This window comes from Lactuca sativa, chromosome 2 (genome assembly GCF_002870075.4).
Source record: "Lactuca sativa cultivar Salinas chromosome 2, Lsat_Salinas_v11, whole genome shotgun sequence".
NCBI lineage: Eukaryota > Viridiplantae > Streptophyta > Magnoliopsida > Asterales > Asteraceae > Lactuca > Lactuca sativa.
Genome location: NC_056624.2, coordinates 213,970,144 through 213,975,715, shown reverse-complemented (window position 1 = coordinate 213,975,715; position 5,572 = coordinate 213,970,144).

Sequence of the window (5,572 nt, the reverse complement as noted above, 5' to 3'; positions counted from 1 at the left end):
TGCAAATGGGAACCGAAACCAACCCCCAGTGATTGAGCAAATACCGGTGATGGAAGCCGCTGCTGAGCCAGTCACATTGGCCGGAGTGCAAGCGATGATCCAAGCGATGTTGGATCGTCAAATGGAGGAAACCAGACGTTTGCTCCAGCAAAATCAAGAGGAAGCAACCATTCAGATCGAACAGCCCGAGTTGAATGAAGGGCAGACCGAGGAAGGAAACTACAGTGGGACTGTTGGTCAAGTCAACCCACCAATAGTTCAACAAAACAACCAAGATGACGGATTCGAGAGAAATGGATGCAATACAAGGATTTTCTGACTTGCAAGCCATCGACTTTCACTGGAAGGGAGGATCCGATCGGGGTCATGGATTGGATCTCGGAGATGGAATTAGCTTTCATGACGTGTGGTTGCAAGGGAAAACAACAGACCACTTTTGCAGTGCGTCAATTTCGAGGAGGCGCTGTACGTTGGTAGAATACCTTGGGGAAGACTCTGAGCCCCAATGAGCCCCTGCAACTGACATGGGCAGAATTTCTGGTGCAATTCAAACGAAAGTACTGCTCAGCCCAAAACCTGCTCGAGCTAGAGAACCAGTTTCTAACCCTGAAGAAGGGGAGCATGTCAATCGATGAATACACGAACAACTTCATAGAAAAGATGGAGTTTGCCTTGCATCTTGTTCCGGATGAGCTGACAAAAATCGACAAGTACGCAAAGGGACTTCCATGGGAGTACGCGGTGCCAGTGCGTCAGGCACCTACTCTGGAGGTAGCTATCTGGGCTGCCAAGTCTGTGGAGGACATGATTAAGGGAAGAGCCGCCAACAAGGCCGAGGTTGGCGAAAAGAGGAAGTTTGAGGGGTCTGCAAAGCCCGATAAGAGAAGCAAGGCCAGTACCAGGAAGTTTAGAGGAGGGAACGAAGAAAGATGGTGCGAGAAGTGCAAAAAGAAACACTCTGGAAAATGTGGTGAGGAGTTGACTTGTTTCAAGTGTGGGAAGCATGGACATTATGCCAACGAGTGTAAATTCAACAAAAGGGTGTGTTATGAATGTAACGAGGAAGGGCACTTCAAGCAAGATTGCCCAAAGAGAGAAGGGGCTACGAAGTCAAATGTGCCGCCAAAACCAAAGGTAAGAGCATTTCAAATGATCCTTGACGAAGCAGCTGACGATGCAAAAAATCAGGAGTAAGGATGGATATATAGAGATCGAGTTATGAAGAAGCCATATAAATAGTGTCATATGATGTAGCCTATTAGAGGCATAATCTAGGGTGAACTTGAACACCCATGTAATAGTTTCAAGTAATAATAAAATCTTCGTTTTGTTATCTGGTGTGTTAAATTGTTGTGTGATTTGCTGCATGGTGACTTGGGAAACTGCGGGACAATACTTGGGACGAGTATGAGTAGGTGTGAATGGTAGTAGAGTCCTATACTACCAGAAGCACAGGACTCACACTTGGATCAGGGAAAGTCACAAGGTTACCAAGAAGCTAGTAAATGATTTCGTTTTATTCAAGTATGTTGTTACCATTGTTTCGGTAATGACTAAGAAGATTGTTGATATCCTGACCCTAGTGGTCATATCCCATTGAGTCCGACTACGATGAGTAGGTTACGTGGTTCAGAGAACCAAGTTTGATATAGCGTCCGACTTAAACCAAACGATTGAAATCAAAGCGATCAATAGAAATATCGCGCTCGTTGTTAAAGAAGTTGATAGCTAGAAATGCCTAATGTTAACGTGTGATTATATCACATTAGAACATGAAGGAAGGCATAGTTTATTTTAGAATTTAAATCTAAAAGACCTGAGTCTAAGCGATGCAACATACGATAATAGGTCATTAGAATATGATACATCGATCTATAGTAGTAATAAAAGAACTCATCTCAAGTTCGTATCTAGTAAGGATCGAGATTGTGACTTAAAGGTCATAATTAGTCTAACCTGAGGTAGAGAGCATGTGTACGATCGAGTACTGCTTACAGTCAATGAGTCTAAGAGATAGACTTGAAGGAATATAGAAGTTATAATTATTACCTAGGATGAAGAGATGACGTATGGGGTCATTATACGAGCCCCGTTTCATTGATGATTCCGGGACGTAATCATCCTAAGGGGGAGATAATTGTAACGCCCGTAGATCCGGGCTAGTCAATTGAGAGGCAATAGGGGTCGAAAACGACTTTTCGACAAAAGATTATTTAGAATAAATAATCTTAACCAAGTTGTAGAATATGTCACAAGGTTTCCGTACATATAAGGAACGCCGAAATCCGAGTTATAACGAAGAAGTTATGACCCGTCGAAGTTTCGCGACAGAACCGGCACGATACCGGGAAGCGTAAATAGTGAATTTACGATAGAGCGAGATTTAGCCTTAGTGATCTAAACAAAAATCATAGAATATTTTAAACTAAGAACATCGATAAAAAGAACGCCCAAATCTGACTTCGTATGAAGAAGTTATGATTTTTCGAAGTTTCGAACTAGTAGTGTACAGCCCGAAATTCGATTATTAGAACGAGCGGTTTTTAGCCGACACGACCTGAACGAGAATCGAAGATCTCGTTAAGAGTAGCTTAACGAGAAAAAGATGGGCAAAAACGGATGTCGGATGAAGAAGTTATGAGGATTTAACGGACCAATCTTGTCCCGTCCTGTTAATGATATAAAATTTAAAATCGAGCCAGAATTAGCCGACGAAGTCTAAACGAAAGTTGTAGAGTACATTCCCACCTTCGCGTGGATATAAAGAACGTAGAAATCGAAGGTCGTATGCGAAAGTTACGAATTTTTAAAGTTAAAGTATGAAAATGCGAAACCTGGTGCGAGACTGATGATGTGGCGCGTTGTGGGCCGTCCGATGATGGTCTCAGATCTCGCTTCGGATCATGCCACATAGTCCTTGCATACGCCCCGCGTCCAAAGCCTGTACGCCCCACGTACCCTCGCCCTTATCTCTTCCGGAGTGCAAGCCAGCTGGTCCGAGGTGGCGCTCTTATCCGATGGTTACGCCCCACGTAGGTCCGAGGTACGCCCAACGTACCGAGGCCTCACAAGGCTATAAAAAGGGGCCGGGATTTCTTCATTTTTCACACCTTTTTCACTTCTCTCTCTAACTTCTTTCTCTCTCTACAATCCCAAACCACTCCTAAGCCCTAGGTAAAACCCCTAGCACCCTAGGGAAGCCCCGAGGCTCCCGGAGTCCCGAGAAAAAGGAGTTTTTCGGTTTCGAAACGCTGCTCCAATTAAGTTCCGGTTTTCGATAAAATTCGCTGTAAGTGTGCTACGCTTACGCAATTTTTAATATAGCTTTCAAATAATTATAAGAATGTTATTAGATCCTTAAAATAATTATTTGGGCTATTATTATGAGTTACATTAAGTGTTATTAACGCTTAATAATAGTCAGACTAATTAATCTGTCGCGGTTATCGTTAGACTAAACCCTAGTGGTATTGGTAGTAGGTTTTATCGAAGGAATATCGTTTTGAGGGTATCGAAGCGCTGTTCGAGTGCTGAGTCACCACCTACTCATTTGAGTGCATAGTTACTTTCAGCTTACACATAGATATGAAGTATTTTATATAAATTACGTGCTATGTGTGCATATTATCTGAATACTTGCTATCTATGCTGGATGAACGTTTTATACATGTTTTCAATGATTTAAACTGTATATGTATTTTATATCTACAAAATGTGTTGGGTAAAACATGGGTAGATGTAATAGTTGCTGTGTGACAAAATAAAATAATGAGAGGCCTCGTTATAGCTGTTCTTGATGATCTAGTCATCTAGCGGAGTATAGATGACGACCACGGACTATTCTAGACAGTCCAGTGGAACACTAGCAGGCTCACAACCTGTAGGTGTTTATTTGAACTGTGTGTTTATTCGAACTGTGTGTTCATTCGAACTGTGTGAACTGTGTGCTCACCAGGTACACTCCATCCCAATGATAGTCCTTTGACTAAGTCCCTTGTGTTAGATGTTTTAGGGACGTAATGTGAGGATAACGGGAATGGGTAATTGGGTTGATTGTTTGATGTTTAAAAATAATAATTATATTATTGTGGGTTGAAAACCCTATGTGCTCACCAGGTTTCCCAACCTGACCCACTCAGTTTATTTATATCACAGATGTTGATATGAAGTGACATTACACTAAGAGATTTAAAGAGATGTAGATCACTAGTGTAAATAATTATAAGTTCTGTTTATGCTTATGTTTCTGTATTAACGATGACATCCCAAATGTTTTAAAATGAAATAAATACGTTTCTTCGAAAATGTTTTAATAACGTATTTACCATGTTTTTCTGGGAACAAATTCCGCAACATTTTTATAAAGTGAAGTACTCTGATTTTTATAAAGCATAAACAAAATCGGTCTTTTCTGGCCGTGATTTTGGGGATGTCACATACAAGTACTCTATTCTCATGAGCTCCTAACTGCCATCTACTCGCTCTCAAAGCATCTCAACAGCAGAAATCTCCTAGGCTAAGGCATCACAAATCAGGCCACTCTAGTCCTAATATGTATACCTAGCCTACTCTAGCATGCATAATGTAACATAACATATCTCATAACACATAATGTAAGGGTACTTTTGGGAATTCACCGTTCGGGCGCTGGCTGATCGTACATACGGCTCTGCTCTGTTTGTCTCAAAACTCTCTTTAATCTTTACAAAAATTTTACTTTATTAATTTTTTTTTCTCAAATCCTCAGTTTGAGTTCAGATACGCCCGAAGGTGCATCCGAATCTCTCAAACCAAGGCTATGATACCAATTTGTAACAACATAAATTTCAAACCAAAAATTTCATTTTTGTCACAACCATTTTCACATAAAATGTTTTATAAAGTATCCAATAATAGTTATCAAAACATATCGTATCCCAAGATCACAAAAATCAAATCCTCTCTCTAGTGTGTACGAGTCACGCCGACGCCTTTCCACGGTCCTCGCTAGAACCTGAAACACATAACACAACAACAGTAAGCATATTGCTTAGTGAGTTCCCCAAAATACCCTTACACACATACGCCTTTCCAGGCCATACTCTACACGATCTTCCGGTCCATGTGTCTCAGGGGACTTCCGTCCCAGTCCCAGTAGACCTTCCGGTCCTACTCGTATCGACCTTCCGGTCCATGACTCCCTGACCTTCCGGTCCACATCATAATGCCTTCCGACCTATATCATACATAGCATACATATCACATACATAACGCATACAGAACGTGCAACGCATAGCATACAAAACATGCAACTCATAGCATACAAGACCTTCTGGTCACACATAGGTACCTTTCCAGGTACAGTATAGTGAGAAGACTCACCTCAGATATCTCGGTAAGTCTCTGTCTCGGTAGGAATGTGATATAGTCTCCGCCTAATCACATAAAGCAAATACTCCCATAAATACAACTATACTCAACCCTAAAAGTCAACAAGGTCAACGGTGAAACTTTGACCCGACTCGGCGAGTGCTCTAGGGCTACTCGGTGAGTCTACACGTGTCCACTGACTCTCTCTTAGACCCTCTCTTGG